The following is a 15,649-nucleotide window of genomic DNA, read 5'->3' on the forward strand; positions in this document are numbered from 1 at the left end:
TCTGTAGGTTGTAACTTCATCTGAAGACAACATTTTAAGTATCTTGAAGTAGTGCTTCCCTTCCAAAGTTCTGCAAGTCATGTAACGCACAAAAAAATATATGGCACACTAGCAAGGCCACACATCCGGTTTGGGGCCCTGGCTGTTATAAGATCATTTATGTTAATCCCAGTAATGGAAAGCTCTTTTAAGATATATTTAAAGAATATTTTTGTTTTAGTAACTTTCATGTTTACAAAACATAAAAATCTTATGGGGGAAGAAAATTATATGGAAAATATCAATTAGGCAACCAAACAAAGTGTTTTGAAAATTTCCAAAGTTGTAAAAACAATGAACATGGCTTATTTATCCTTCTTTAGGTACACTTCAGTTTTTTTTTTTCAATTAAAAAAATTGACCAATGACTGTGAACTGGTACCCTAGTGCATCTTTCAAGCCCAGTATGATACAACTTCTAAGTGAGGGAGAGTCAGTCATTCCACTGTGCTCTTCATGCAACAAATATTAATCAAGGGCCTACACCATGCCGAGCATTCCAGGCTGCAGGGGGTCAGCAGTAAACAAAACAAACAAAAATTCCCTGCACTCAGAGAACTTACTGTCTACTATGGGGAAAGAAACAGGTGAATAAGTGAAATCTTTAGTGTGTTAGATGGTGGAAAACACTAAAAACAAAAATAAAGCTGAGAAGAGGAAAGGGAGTCCTGGAGACAGGACGGCCAGAGGATTAAAGGCTGACAAAGGGGAGGAAGCTAGCAAGGATCTGGGAGAAGAGTGCTCCAGGCAGAGCAGAGGCGCAGCTGAAGTTCACAGGCAGAAACGAGCTCACGGGGCTGTGCAACAAGAGACCACAGGCCTCTGGACAAAGCAAAGGGGAGCGAAGCAGATAGGTCCGGGAGGTCAGGCAGGAGGCCCTGTGCCATGGGGCTTCGTGGCCATTGTAGCGACAGAGGCTCCTTCCCTTGAGCGGATGGAAAGCCAGCTAAGGTGGGCCATGCTCTGTGCGCCAGCTTCATGTGAAACACTCGACTCACTTCAAGATGCCCTTTTCAAGAAAAAAACTGAGATCAGTGAAGAGCAAGCAAGGAAGGATCTGCAAAGCCTGACCTAGTGGGAACAGCTGAGGGAACTTGGAAATGTTTGGGGAGAGAAAGAATTTACTGGTTGCTCCAAATGGCTGAGGTATTGTCATCAGAGGAAACACGTTTTTCTGATGCTGCAGAGCACAGACCTGAAACCACAAATTTAAAAAAAGGAAAGAAAAACACTTCACTTTAGGGTTCACTCTCTGGTATGTATAGGTTTCCTACACTGGAATGGGTAACACTAAGAGATAACTCATGTCTAATAAGTAGTATTAGCAGCAGGAAGAGCAGGAGCTAATACCTAGGTATGTTTACTATATGCCAGATGTTACGGTGAATACCTGGCACACTATCTCACACATTCCTCCCACAAGCCTGTGAGGTGAGCATTATTAATGATGAGGAAACTCAAACTTACTCAGAGCACATTACATGACCTGCCCAGGGTCACACAGCCAGCAAGTGGTAAACCCAGGTCTGCCTGACTCAGGCTCCAGGCTTATAACCACCGGTACTCTGCCTACATACCCACTGGCAGTATTCACCTACATGTAAAACGACCGCCCAGCTGGAAGCTGCAGAGAGGATTCTTCCAAGCAGAGGAAAATTCGATGATCTCTAAAATCTCTTTTATAATTTTATGGTTACATTTTTCCCCAAAGTTCCATCTTATTTTTAAAATTTTCCTTTGACTTCAAGGTTTATAGAAACTCTGTACTCCCTAAATATGGCTAAAGATCATTTAATTTCATTGCAAAATAGGTTAAATTCCCTGTTCAGTTCTAATGCTCAGGTTAATTATTTTCTGGTGTTGAGTAAAATATATTTTACTGTATTAGTTCCGATGTACTAAGTGAAGATAGGCTTGTATCAATTTCCTTGCCTCCTATTTTACATCTGTGATGATTTAAATATATCTTTGTTTTCATTTTTCTAAGCTAACATTGTAGACAAAATTCTTTTCAATTAGGCAATTATTCTTCAAAATACAACAAATCAACATTTCGTATCTAAAGTACAGAAAGATAACAAATATAAAAGTAGAATACAGATATATAGACTTAAAGTCTTAAGTCCATGGAAACCTGAAGAATTATCCCTGCTTTGTGCAATTGTTTTTTCCCCAACAAGAGGGAAAAGAGGGCACTAATGTAGATCAGGGGCCAAGCACCCTCCACTGCACTTGAACCAGAGCAACTTCTGAATGGATTGAAAATAAAGGAAGATCATCGTTCTGCCAATTGTGAGCCAATGTAGGAAGAGAGAGTCTGTCAAGTCTGGGGTTAATATTTGGCTAAAAACATGACTAATTCTATTAACAACATTTTTTTCCACACCTCACACCCATTAGTATGGTTTCTGTCAAAAACCACCACCACAACAAAAAAGTACAGAAATACTAAGTGTTGGGATAGGAATGTAGAGAAATTGGCACTCTCATACACTGTTAGAAGGAAGAAATGTAAAATGGTGTAGCCACTACAGAAAACAGTATGGCAAGTCCTCAGAAACGTGTAAACAGGACTTGTATATGATCCTGTAATTTCACTTGAGTATATAACCAAAAGAAGTAAAAGAAGAGACACAAACACATTTGTATTCTCCTGCTCATAGCAGCGCTATCCACAACAGCCAACAGGTGGAATAAAAATAAATGCAGCATCAACGGATGAACAGATTTTTTAAATGTGGTGTGTATATATATATATATATATATATATATATATATATATACAGTAGAATAGTATTCAGCCTTAAAAAGGAAACATACTAAAGCATGCTGTAATATGGCTGAACTGTGGAGGCATTATGCTAAGTGAGATAAACAGTCACAAAAGTACAAATACTGTGTGATTCCACTTACATGAGGTACCTAGGAAAATCAAATCCAGAGAGACAGAAAGTAGAATGGTGGTTGCCAGGGCCTGGGGGAAGACAGGAATGGGGAATCACTGTTCAGCGCGTGCTGAGTGTCCGTTCAGGAAGATGGAAAGAGCTCTGGAACTGGATGGTGGCGAGGGTTGCCTGACAATGGGAATGGACTTAGTGTCACTGAACTGTGCACTTGTAAGTGGTAAAGACAGGTAACAACTTTATGCTATGTACATTTTACTGCAAATAAAATCAAAAACATTTTCTCCAAATATTTGCCTAAAACATGGTCAGTTTGATTTGCATTAATATGATAAAAAGACAAAAAGGTTCCCACTGGAACATCTTCCATATAAACTTGGGTCCTTGAGATTATTTATTACAAAGTCAACTGATTATCAAAACATACATTTTTGACATAAAACTAAAATATAAGTCTTTTCCTAAAATTTTAACAACTTATATAGCACCTACTATTTGCATAAAAATCCCAAAATATAATCATCATACCTGAATGCACTCTGGGTTATTAATGACCACATTCAGCTAACTCACAGGAGTGATTTCCATACTGGGAGGCTATGAAAATGTAAATCGGAATTCTGACACAGTATTAGGGCAGGACTTACAAGTGATGGAGCCTACATAGAAACTGGACAGGCCACAAATCTGGCTCTGAATTCTCTAAAGGCCAAAGCAGAAAGAGAAACACAATTACGCTGTTTAAATTGTCTATGAGGGAAAAAAAAAGTATTAGTTCTTTAGGGAAAACAAACTCCCTCCTTGCCCTTTGCTCTAATTTTTCATTCAGGGTAATATGTAGGGGAATCAGAGTATCCAAGGGCAAAATAATCAATGTCGTTACAGCTCATTTTTTTTTTTAGAAATAGAAATTGAGGGTATAATCCCAATTTACAACTCACTGAGGAACATTTTTCAGAAAATCAAGAATACATAGCTCAGGCTACAGCATTCTGAGAACCCAGTTTAATTTTAGGGTAAAATATAGACTATTTAGAGAAGTGGATGAATTCTGTATCTTCCAAAACTGTGACCTCTACCAAGCAAAATCTTCACAAAATCATGGGCAGCATTTCCTGTTGAGAACATGAATACAGGTATTCTGTGCAATAGCTGAAGACAGTGCACTATTCTTGGCCATCTGCTTATTTCTAAAGCTGGTACCCTCTTGTCAGATTGAGAAGTTAGCATATACATGGCCACATGAGCTTGGAAACAATGTGCACTGTCTTCTCTAAGGGATGAATTTTCCTAATTCATGCCATGTGTGATATATGGGGTTATTCCTAAGCACTGAATGTGAAAGCAGAATCCTGGATTTAGGTCAAGAGCAGCCCCCTCCTAACTACAGTCTGGAAATCTGTCAACCCTCTCTCTAGCTATACTTTCCTCATCTATAAAATAAAGGATTATGGATCAACTGTAACAATCATTTCAAACTGTGTTTTATGGAGGTGCCTTTGTGCATGAAGAGGGACTTCATTTGATCTGTCTTACATACTGGTGTCTGCCTTAGACTCCAATAAAATCTTTGAAAATCACGAGACTAGATGTTCTACTATCTAAGATTGATGTGATAACATTAAGATTTTAAACAAGGAGTCCAAAACACAAAGTAAAATAAAAATAAATGAAGAAAATATTCAAAGTCAAATTATTTCAGTCACAAGTATGAAATTTTACTATGGGGAATTATAGTCACAAACTTCATTTTTAACACATTTGTTTAGAACCCTGAACAAACTCTCCCTCATAGAAACATTATGGTAAATGAAGGTTGATTTCTCAAGTATGCTTGAAAAGGCACCCTGTCCTGAATGTAACAAATAATAAGTAGGTGAAGGAAGAGATGATGTCACTATAGGCTGGTACCCAGCCACCAGATGTAACGATGTGTCCATGTCTCCAGCTCCCTTCCACCAGGAGGGACACCTCCCTGACTCTCAACCACTGAGCAGAGCTCCTATACTTCCTGTCATTTCTATCACAAGGGCTTGCCATCAGGGTTTCTTTGATCCGACACCCCATGCCACAGACCACGTTTACTCTATTTCTCTGTCCCTGAATTGAGCACAAAATCCTTTTAATATATTTTTCTGAAAATAAAGCATGGGAAGATATCTCATATAAAAGTGATGGGCTTATCCTTACCTCATTGCTTCTCACAGCAACTTGTACAACAGAGAGAAGAGGTCTATGCTAATAACCCCTATGTTACCCAGAAGGAATAGCAGGCCTTGGAGTAAGCAGCCCAGAGTCACACACCAAGGGAAGAATCCCTGCTAGTGGGGCCTGAGCATCAGAACAACAAATTTACTGTACCCTTCCTGACTCTGTCATCAGTTGGATTGTGTAAGGAATAACATAGATCATGTGGTAAATAATAGTAACCCCTTGAGCATCTAAAGAAAATTAGACACAAGTTATCCTCTTTTTACACTTTGGTGCTAGAGCCAGAATCCTGAGGAGAAGAGCAAGACTGAATGGGCTAAGCAGATAATGCAAAAATCCCACAAGTACTGGAGGACTGGAGCAGAAAACCAGGGAACGAGAAGAAAAACATAGAGAAGGGAGTTGTGGGAACGATCATTTTTCTTCCACCATGCAAAGTGTCAAGGGATAGAAGTTTTGAAAGGTGAGGTAGAGGCAGGAAGAAGATGAGCAGCACGGTAAGGAAAAGAAATGGAGAGAAATGAAACAAGGAAAACAAGGAGGAGTTGGGGAAGAGAACAAACAGGAAGTAGTCAAAATCTTCCCAAGTGTTTTATGTGTTTTAAATATTAGATGGCCAGTACTTTATACTATATACTTCAGCATTCCTCTTTCTAGAAAAAGAAAGCCTAGGAAATACATTATTAAAGGCTATAAAATGATCTAAGTAATGGAAACAGCAAGCTGTGATATATACACTTAAATTACAAAATATAGGGAGTAAAAAACATGCAACTTGAAATCTGGAAAAGGACAAATTTTGATCAAATTATCTACTTTCAAGAGACACGGGACAATAAATGTTTAGATACCAGGGAAAAAAATTAACTCAAAGAAAAGTGACAGAGATAACTACAAAAATTAATTTAAAAGAGAAAGATATAATAGATAACATGGCTAAAGACAGCTCTTTGAAAAATAAACCATCCTTAATGAGACTGATTTTAAGAAGAGAGAGAAATTTATTTGGAAATATCCACATAAGAATGTTAGGGAAAAGAAAATAGAAAAAGATTAGGGAAAAAAAAAAAGATTAGGCAAAGGAATACATACTTACAGATCCAAAATAATTTTAAAAGACAATAAAGAATATTATGAACAACCTTATAACAATAGATTTCAAAACTTAAATGGAAAGGGTAAATTCTTAGAAATATATAACTTGTCAAAACTGACCCAAAAAGAAATAGATACTGATGCAAAAAGAAATAGAAAAGTAAAATAGTCCTATAACCATTCAATCAGTAGTTTAAAAAAAAGAAGCCCTCACAAAGGTAAATTTTCCTTCCTTCCTATCTACCTACCTACCTATCTATTTATAAGAAAGTTCTATTCATTATTCAAGGAACAGGCCACATAAGCTCTTCCAGAGAACAGCAAAAGAAGGAATACTCCCTAGTTCATCTTATAAGGCCAGTATAATCTTGATACTGAACTCTTGATGAGAACAGGAAAAAAAAATTACAAGCCAATCTCACTCATAAACAGATGCTTAAATCCAAAAGGAACCAAATCAAGGAGAATGTTAAAGACAATACATCAGGACCAAGTTAGGTTTATTCCAGGTACACAAAGAATGGCTCATTGTGAGGAAAAGTCTAAAAATATGACTTGCCACCTTAACAAATGAAACAAAAAATTTGATACTCTTATTAGATGCAGAAAGGCCTTTTAATAAAATTCAACATCCTTTCATGATAAATTCAATAACATAAAAGTGAAAAGGAACTTCATTAATCTGATAAAATGGTATTTACTAAACATCATTCTTAACAGTGAATCATTTTAAGTTAGAAGCCTTTTTTAAGGATCAGGCATGAATGAGGGTTCCCCACTATCTCAGCTTCTATTCAACACTGTCCTGAAGGCCCTAGCCGGTAACAGGAGCAAGGAAAATAAATAACAGGTAGAGAGATTGAAAGAAAGAACAAAACTGACTGTCTGCAGAGACTGAATCACAGTCCACATATTTCTTCTTTCTCATTCCCTACTTATCCTCTGCACACTGCAAGCTGGCTTCTTCCTGTGTCTTGCTTCTAAAACTTCCCTCATCAAAGACTCCAATGACCACCTGCCTATCAAATCTAATGGACACATTTCAGTTGCCACCTCAGCCTCTTGGACAGCTTGTCTGCCTTGGCCTCCCCTGTAGTCTTCTCCTGCCTTTCTGGCTGCTTTTTCTCAGTGTGCTCCACTGCCTCCCCTTCTTCCAATTGTCTCTGAATGTCAGTATTCAATCCTTTGATTTCAAACTTTTTCAATCTGTACTTCTCATAGGTGGTTATATTTACTCCTTTAGCCCCAGCCACCATGATTATTCAGGTGACCCCCCAATACTAATGATTCCCAATTTTTTTTATTGGAGTACTGTTGATATATAATCTTATATTGGTTTCAAATAATACAACACAATGGTTCAACAATTACCCACATTATTAAATACTCACCTCCTCCAGAGAGGTTACTATGTGTCAACATAGTAAGATGGTACAGAATCACTGACTATATTCTTCATGCTGTACCACCATCCCAGTGCCTAAATTATTTTATGACTGATAATTTTTGTACTCTATCCCCCATCACCCTCTCCACCCACACACACCAACCCCTCCCCGACAGTAACCTCAAGTCACTTCTCGATGTCTATGAGATGATTCCCAAATTTTTATTGGACAAGTAAGGACAGTCTTCCTTCGACATTCTGATCTCCAAAAGCAAATTCATCCTCCCCTACTCCCTTTATTCCTTACTTTAGTCACTTTCTATCCAGTTACTTAGGCTATAAACCTGGGAGTCATCTATGAATATGAGGAATGAAGGAGAAGGTGGAGTCAATCTATTAACAGCTCCTACTAGATGGTTTATTCTGAAGTCTCTCTCTGCTCCGTATCTCCCTTTTTTTTATCACAAACTCTGATTCTCTGTCTCCTGAATTCCTCCACCTGGTCTTCCTCTCTAATCCTCACAAGGAGCAAAGCTGATTAAATCTCTCCCCTGAGTAAAATCTATCAGTGATTCTAAATGCCTAAAATAAGATTCAAATTCTTTAGGCATACTTTAGAAAGCCTTTCAAGAAGACCCAGATTCTATCCAGCCTTGACTGGTATGTATCGTTAAGGTACCTGACAAGGTAAACACTGTATAAATACTTATTTAATTAAAGAAAAATTTTTACATAAAGTAGTAGATAGTAAATCTGGGTGGACCATTACAACAATGTATGGGGGTTACATCTTTACCACTCTAGAGTTAAAATGAGAGGAAAATTATGTTTGCCTATATAACTCATTCAAAGTTCATCAGATAGAGATATCAGGTGCTACACTCTACTAGAGATAGAAGACGAACACAACTGCATACAAGGTACAGTCTTGGTACCACTGTGAGATTTAAAAAAACCTGCCAGATAGATCCTGGGTCATATCAAGCATGACAAGACTAATACACACACACTCTCTCTCTCTCTCTCTCTCTCTCTCTCTCTCTCACACACACACACACACACTCTCTCTCTCTTCATGTTCCTAAGTAAAACCTTATGTGTTTTTGTTAAATTCACAGAAGTTATCAAAATGAAAACCAGCTTCATCTTACATAAACTTCATTATTTATGTTTAACATGTCCTAGCTGCTTTCAAAATTAATTTGCAGTATATTTCTGGATTATACATACAACAAGCTAAAAATTTAGGAATAATGTGGACCAAATAAAAACTGTAAATTGCTGCTTTTTAAAGGAATTAAAGTTTTTTTGTCTAACTGTACATAAAGCTTACAGTATAGTGTTATATTTTATCTTCTCTGTATCATTCCAATTTTAGTATATGTGCTGCCGAAGTGAGCACTGGTGTTACATGTTTTATCAATTATATGTCCAATACTTCAAATGTCCTTTAGCTGTATTTATATACTACCTTGAACATAATACCTGCATTTGCTTTTAATATGGTAAGTTTAATAAGCTTTTTAATTTTCCCTCATTCTGCAAGGTACACAGATGAGGGCAGAAAGGCTTTGTGGGTCACATGCACCATCAGTGAAATTCACTGAAATTAACCTTTAAAGAGTTTCTTAAGTGGGAAGAGTAGAGTCCTGCAATTATTTTCACAGTGGTCAGTGATACCAATTACTTTAAGACCCCAGTCTAGTAATAACAGTACTGGGACAAAGGCTCTATGGTCTTCACGTTCAGATGAAATATCTGCTCAATCGGAACTGAGCTAACTTGCCCAAGCCATCATCTGTGGGGCTGAAATCAAACATTACTTGGACCAGAGATTAACTCTGCTGTGTCCTCAAACTGAAAAGAAAATTTACATTCAGATCCCCATATTGTAGCCTACACACTACTCCACCAGCACGCATTTCAAGCATTTTTCCCATTTGAAAAAGATTACTGCTAAGCAACGCAATGTCTTAAAATGAAATGCCTTCTGTCTTTGAACCTAGTTGAAATTAAGAAACTTCTAATAGCTTTAATAACTCTCAAAGGCTGTACTAAGGATTTCCCAGGCATCTTCCCCTCCTTTCTACCCTCCCTCCAAATCCAGAAAAAAAAAACAGCAAACACAAAACACAAAACAACTAGCCACATGCTCTGAATGTTAGGGAACGTGATTCTCCACTGGGTTAGGCTACAAAGAAAGCCTGTGAATAATCAAAATTCCCTGATCAAAACAAAGTTAACGGCCACCTCCCTACTCCCCCACCCCAGTATAATTTCTCTTTCTCTAATCCAGTCATGCATTTCCCCTAGTTTTCCTGGAATTTTAGCGGCCTCTGAAAGCGGTTGGTAAGTTCATCTCAATGTCAGCCAGGACAGAGACATGCAAAAGATCACTAACTTGGAAGGTTATTTAGGACAGTAATGTCTTTCACTGCCTTACTCCTCCCACTCCTGCCCCACTTGACCTACTACCAATATTTAGCTGGAAAAAAAAAAAATTTGTCCACCGGCTTTTCCCCACCGGCTCTTCTGTGGGAACCCGACGCAAACAGAGAGCCGGCCGACGACCCCGCGGGCAAGGAGGGCAGGGGCCCCGGCCTCCCGCGCCCCTCCCCTCACGCCTGCACTCCGCCCTGCACACTGGCGCCCAACTATTCTTGGATCTACTCACGTCCCCGGATCCGGGCTGCGCGCCCTGCCCCCTTTCTTCCCCAGCGTCCTCGCCCTCCGAGGCTGCCGGGCAGAGCCCCGCGCGATCGGCACACACACCCACCTGGGCCGGACCGGACCCGGCTGGGCGCTCCGCCCTGCGCTCCGCGGCCAGCTCAGCACAAATGCGCCCGGCCTGTTCCCCGCCGCCCCTCCGGCCCGGCTGGGAGGCGCGGCCCGGGGCGGCACCGCAATGTCTCCCGAGTCACCTCCGCGCAGCCCGCGCGGCTCCTGCCAGGTCAGCCGAGGCGCGGCCCCGCGGCGCTCCCTCCCGCGCCGGCGCCCCTGGGCCGCCAGGCAGAGCGCGGGCGGCAGCGAGTGGCCTGCGGCAGGCGGCCGCCCCCGCCGTCGTCCCGCCGCTCCGCCCCCGGCCCCTCCCGCGGCGCTGCTCCCCAGAGGTGCAGGTCGGGCCCTGCCCCGGGCGGCGGGGCGCGCTCGGCCCCTCGGTCTCCGCGGGCTGCCGGCCAGGAATTAGGGAAGGAAGTAAGGACACTGCTGCTCCCCCCAGCGGGGCTCCCGCCAGGTCCTGGCGTGGGCCGTCGCTCCCGCCCTCTCCTGGGGGGGCGGTCCTGACAACTTTTAGTGGCCAGCCCGCCCCGGGGCGTGAGCAGAGGGGTCCTCGCTTGGTCAGAACTCTCCCACCTCCAAGATAACTGGCACGCAGGCTTACGCAGAAGAGGTAATGTTTCTGATTCCAAAACAAAGACTAAGCTAGACTTCATGTATTTGTTCTGTGTTTATATACTTTCTGGGCCACCATTCGAGCATTGAGAAAAACAATAATACTTGTTTTTTATAATGTGAAACCTACCTATATGAAAAAGATGTTTTGTTATTCCATCTGGGCTTGGAGGGTAGACAAAGGCTCAAAGGCCAGAAAAACCCAGCACAGAAATAAGTAGACTTCAGTGGGATGTGCAGGCTAATGACATTCCTGGTGAGCTTACAGGCTGGGGAAGGGGGATGGCACAACTTTTTGTTCCAACAGCAGTTTCAAACCTTTCTAAAGTGGATAAATCTGCCCTCAAACATTAGGAACGGAGTAATACTGAACAAAATGGAAAGTTTCTTTGACAAGGTCCTAGGGTACTTTAAGTTCACTGTTCCAACACTGGTAGCTGTATTTGCACTACAGATGTAAAATGTGTGAAAGATGACATAACACCATCCTCAGAGAATTCAGAATTAATGTCAGTGAGGTTTCATGGTGTCTTTGCAAAATCAGTTTGCTTTTTTCTTTTCTTCCATTCTTGATAACTAAATAGTACTGTATTTCAAAGTCACATTTGGCACTACGAGGAACCCTGGCTACAGAACCTTTCTCCCCTAAGCCCTGAAAATTAGAGAATGAACCCAGTTTACAAAAGTAGTACTAGGCACCAAAAACAAAACAATGAACAAAACAGCCTACTTTGCTTTAGAAGGCAACTGACAGAGCACCTAGAATATGCTAGGCACTGTACTGAGGAACTTCACATAAAATAACTTATTTTCAGATTTCAAAATGGAATTCATAAATATATATTAATTTGCTCAAGGTCCAGATAGTTTAGATTCTTATTATTCTGACCCAAAAGCTTATATTCTTTCCTTTGTATAATCAATCATTCATTAACTCTCTACTATTTGCCAAGTACTATGTTAGACAAAGATGCCACAAAAATAAGATAACGCTTACTTAAGGAGCTCCAGTTCAGTAAATATATAATCAGACAGGCAAATATATAATGATACAATGTGATAAGTGCTACACCAGCAAGGAACTCATGGAATAGGAAAGACAGCTAAGCCAGTTTTGAAGGGTATAACCTGGATATGGTGGCAGTCATCCAACAGAAGAATCCGGAGAACTTTACTAGAGTGGCAGTAGGGAATTTGTGCACCGGATGGGAGGAGAGTGAGTGAAGGGGGATAGACAGCTGAGATGCAGGAAGTAAAAATGACAGGACTTGATTGAAGGTGGGCATGAGGAAGAAGGATGAACCTAATAAGACAGTTCCCCTGTTTCTGGCTTGAGTGACTGAACAGGTCTAATTATATCTTTGAGTTTTTAAACACACTGGTTTTCAAATGCCTCTGGTATAACCATATGTAAATGTTCAAAAGGGAAATGGATATACTGTTTCATATCTCAGGAGAGATGAAAGGTGGAGATGTGAGTCATGGATTTCTGGCTGAAGGAGTGTGTAAGACCATCCAGGGAGCGTGCTGAGTGAGAAGGCCACCCACAGAAACCCAGGGCCCACTAACACTCAAGTCACAGGCAGCAGAAAGGAGGCAACAGAAGAAACCTGAGGAGGAGCTCCTAAAGGGAAGAAGCCGGAAGAGGTGGGCGCCGTGGACATCACAGACAAGAATTCCAAGAAGCGGGCAGTGGTCAAAATGCCAAATCTTTCAAAGACGAGCAAGATAATGTAAAGGTGTCTCCTGCATCAGCAGTAAAGGAGCTGTCGGCAAGAATGATTTCAGCGGGCTAGGTGAAACAGAGAGCATTGTATTTTAAAAAATGGAACTGGAAAAGAGTGTAAGGAGATGGAAGGCCATAGGGAGCGCAGAACTCAAAAGAAGAAAGGAGCTGTTTTGAAGCAGGAGGAAGGACACGGATGCTTCCAACAAGAGGGAAGAACTAATAACTCAGTGGGGGTGGGGGGTCAGGCAGCACACAACTGCCTGATGTTTAACGAATGATTTTGCTCAGAGTAAAGGGAGATATAGGCCTGAAAGATATAAACATTAGGAAATGAAAAACATGAGGGACACAGAATGACTAAAGAACACTGCACAGCCCAAGAAGCTAAATGAACATTAGAGACCATGACTTTATAGTTACAAGCACACATAAGGGCATGATTTCTCCCCAAAGACATCAGCATCTGGTCCTGGGCAGCAGTACCTTTCACACGGTTCCAATTTAGATCCTGAATCTTTCCATTACACCACAAACTTAGCATCACTTAGCATCCGAATCATACACTTGGGTTACAGCTCTTTGGCAGTCATGAAATTTAACATGGAAATATTTTATGAGTGAGTTTACATTAACGTTAAATAGGCAAGTTCCTACCTTGAAAAAACTGGTTTAACTAATACCACAAGAAACTCAATAATACACAGAACAAGAAGGGCACCAATGATGGCTTTGTGACATTTTAACCACTTCTGATACCACTCCTCTGGCGAGGAAAGCTACGGAAACACAAATTCATAAAACCGGTTTTTAGCCTTTTAAATAACTCTCAAACAAAGTTGAAGAAAAATCACAGCATTCACATTCTGTTCTGTTTCCCAGGTTATTTCACCCTAAAAACACCTAGTAAGTTTCTCTTTAGTACAACACAAACTTTACAGCTTATTGTACATATTGCAATTTTTCTCAACAAAAGTAGTGCTACTTATAAGTAAAATATCCTACATAATAACTCATTTATGCAGAGATCATGTGGAAATCTTAAGTATCTGAGTCATATCAGAGCATCCCCAAATAAGCAAAGGACACCCACAAACCAGAGAAATAGAGGGCCCCAAATCCAGGCACTAAGGCCTGTTCTCATTTTACCCTAAGTTGCTGATTCAGATTCTTACTGTGGACATAATTTTACCAAGTTTGGCTATTTGGTTTTCTTCCTACTGAACAGATTTTAGAAAGAGTAAATCAGAAGGATTCGGTATGACTGCTGCCAGAGAGAAGCACACAATCCATCTAAATCGAGACAGAATTTTTTTAAGTCCATAAGGAACAAAAGAGAATAAAAGCATTAGCAGGCCTGGGCCATTTATTTGAAAAACCCACAGTGCCATAAACACTATCTCCCACAGGTATCTCATATTAAGGCAGACTAATTATGGACATACAAAAGGACAACCCTGAGGTATTCAGAAAGCAAAACTGAGTTGAAAAATTTTAGCTAACTAAATGCCTAACATTTAGAATAACTGTCATCAGAAAAGATTAGAATAAAAATTGGTTTTGCTGCCTTGTGGGCTGGGCTGTTACGTCTGCTGGGTCCGTGTTTGGTGTCAGGTACCAAACAAGGTGTTTTGCCAACATGTTCTCATGTACCCTTTAAAACATTCTTTTTTGGTTGATCACTACTTTAAACAGTAGATTATATTTAAAAACTGAGATAAAGAGACATTGAATAGCAGAACCAGGAATTAGACCCAGGTCTCCATGAGTTCAAAGCTTACGATTGCCCTTTTAGTAACATTTTCAGATAACAAATATAATTTATGATGCCAGATAAATAAGGCATTACAGTACATAATTATTCCACTCTGACCTCAGTTAAGCTAGTAAATTCCTATGCTGTAATTCTTAGCCATTTGAAAGACTAACTTCAATGATGCCATTTATCTTTCCAATATTACTGGGGCCTCTTGTTATCTATAATCATATTTCTCAGAAGAAAACCCCCAGATTCTACTGAGGGCTCCACAGAACTGATATTACATAGAATTACTGAACAGGAATCTTGAAGAAATTCTCAAAATTTGAAGCAATAAATTCCATTTAGTAAATTAATACTATGTGCCTTGCAATGCTCTATATACATATTATTCATCTATGTACATTTGATTCCCAGGCCCACCACCAAGGTGGTTTGTTTTCATTTTATAGAAACTTGCCCAAGGTCCCACAATTGTTTTGGGAGAAGACTGAGATTTAACAGAGGTCCAGTAGACTTTCAGACTGGTGCTCTTAACTACTTTCTATCCGGTCTCCCCTATTTGAAAGATAAAGATATCAAGATTTAGAGAACTCACGTAGCCCACTGTCACTTAAATAATAAGTAATAAGGATGAAACAATGCAGTCATTCCACACATCATCAAATTTTCTTTAGGCAATACTACCTCCTCCCCAAACAAGATGAATTCAATGTTAAAGACACAAAAGCTCCAAGATACCATCAGAGAAAAGGGGTCAAAAGTGTTCATTAGACAGCATTATACAATAACTACTGCTAGTTTTACTCACGACTTCCTATGTGTCAGGAGCCATGCTGACCATTTTGCTACATTATCTTATTTAATCCTCCTGACCAATTTTAAAAGGCTGAAAGAGGTTAACTAGACTAAACTTTAGGATCACATATAGATTTTCACAGAGAAGTGAGTACTTAGGCTATATTTTTAAGCAAATAGTTTAAAAGTTAGCATAGGTTGGCTTCTCCAGAAATTAAATCACTTCTAATCTCGTGTTCACCTTAAATCTATTCCTCTCTAAAACGAAAAGTTATCAATACATCCATCAGGTACCACGTAAGAGATGTGAATGAAATTTGGTTTTGCAATATAAACAC

At 40.0% G+C, this 15,649-nt stretch overlaps 1 protein-coding gene across 2 annotated transcripts in view; it reads right to left on the reverse strand.

The window, feature by feature from the left end:
* The window catches only part of OSBPL1A (oxysterol binding protein like 1A), a 146,343-nt gene extending 135,809 nt beyond the window's left edge, over nucleotides 1-10,534 (reverse strand). The window contains exon 1 of one of the 2 annotated variants that reach the window (XM_057504111.1): nucleotides 10,412-10,534. The gene's annotated coding sequence lies outside the window, so the exon portion shown is untranslated. The remainder of the gene's footprint in view (nucleotides 1-10,411) is intronic. The other variant, XM_057504112.1, reaches the window with a different exon arrangement.
* Nucleotides 10,535-15,649: the final 5,115 nt, after the last annotated feature.

This window comes from Manis pentadactyla, chromosome 6, assembly GCF_030020395.1.
Source record: "Manis pentadactyla isolate mManPen7 chromosome 6, mManPen7.hap1, whole genome shotgun sequence".
NCBI lineage: Eukaryota > Metazoa > Chordata > Mammalia > Pholidota > Manidae > Manis > Manis pentadactyla.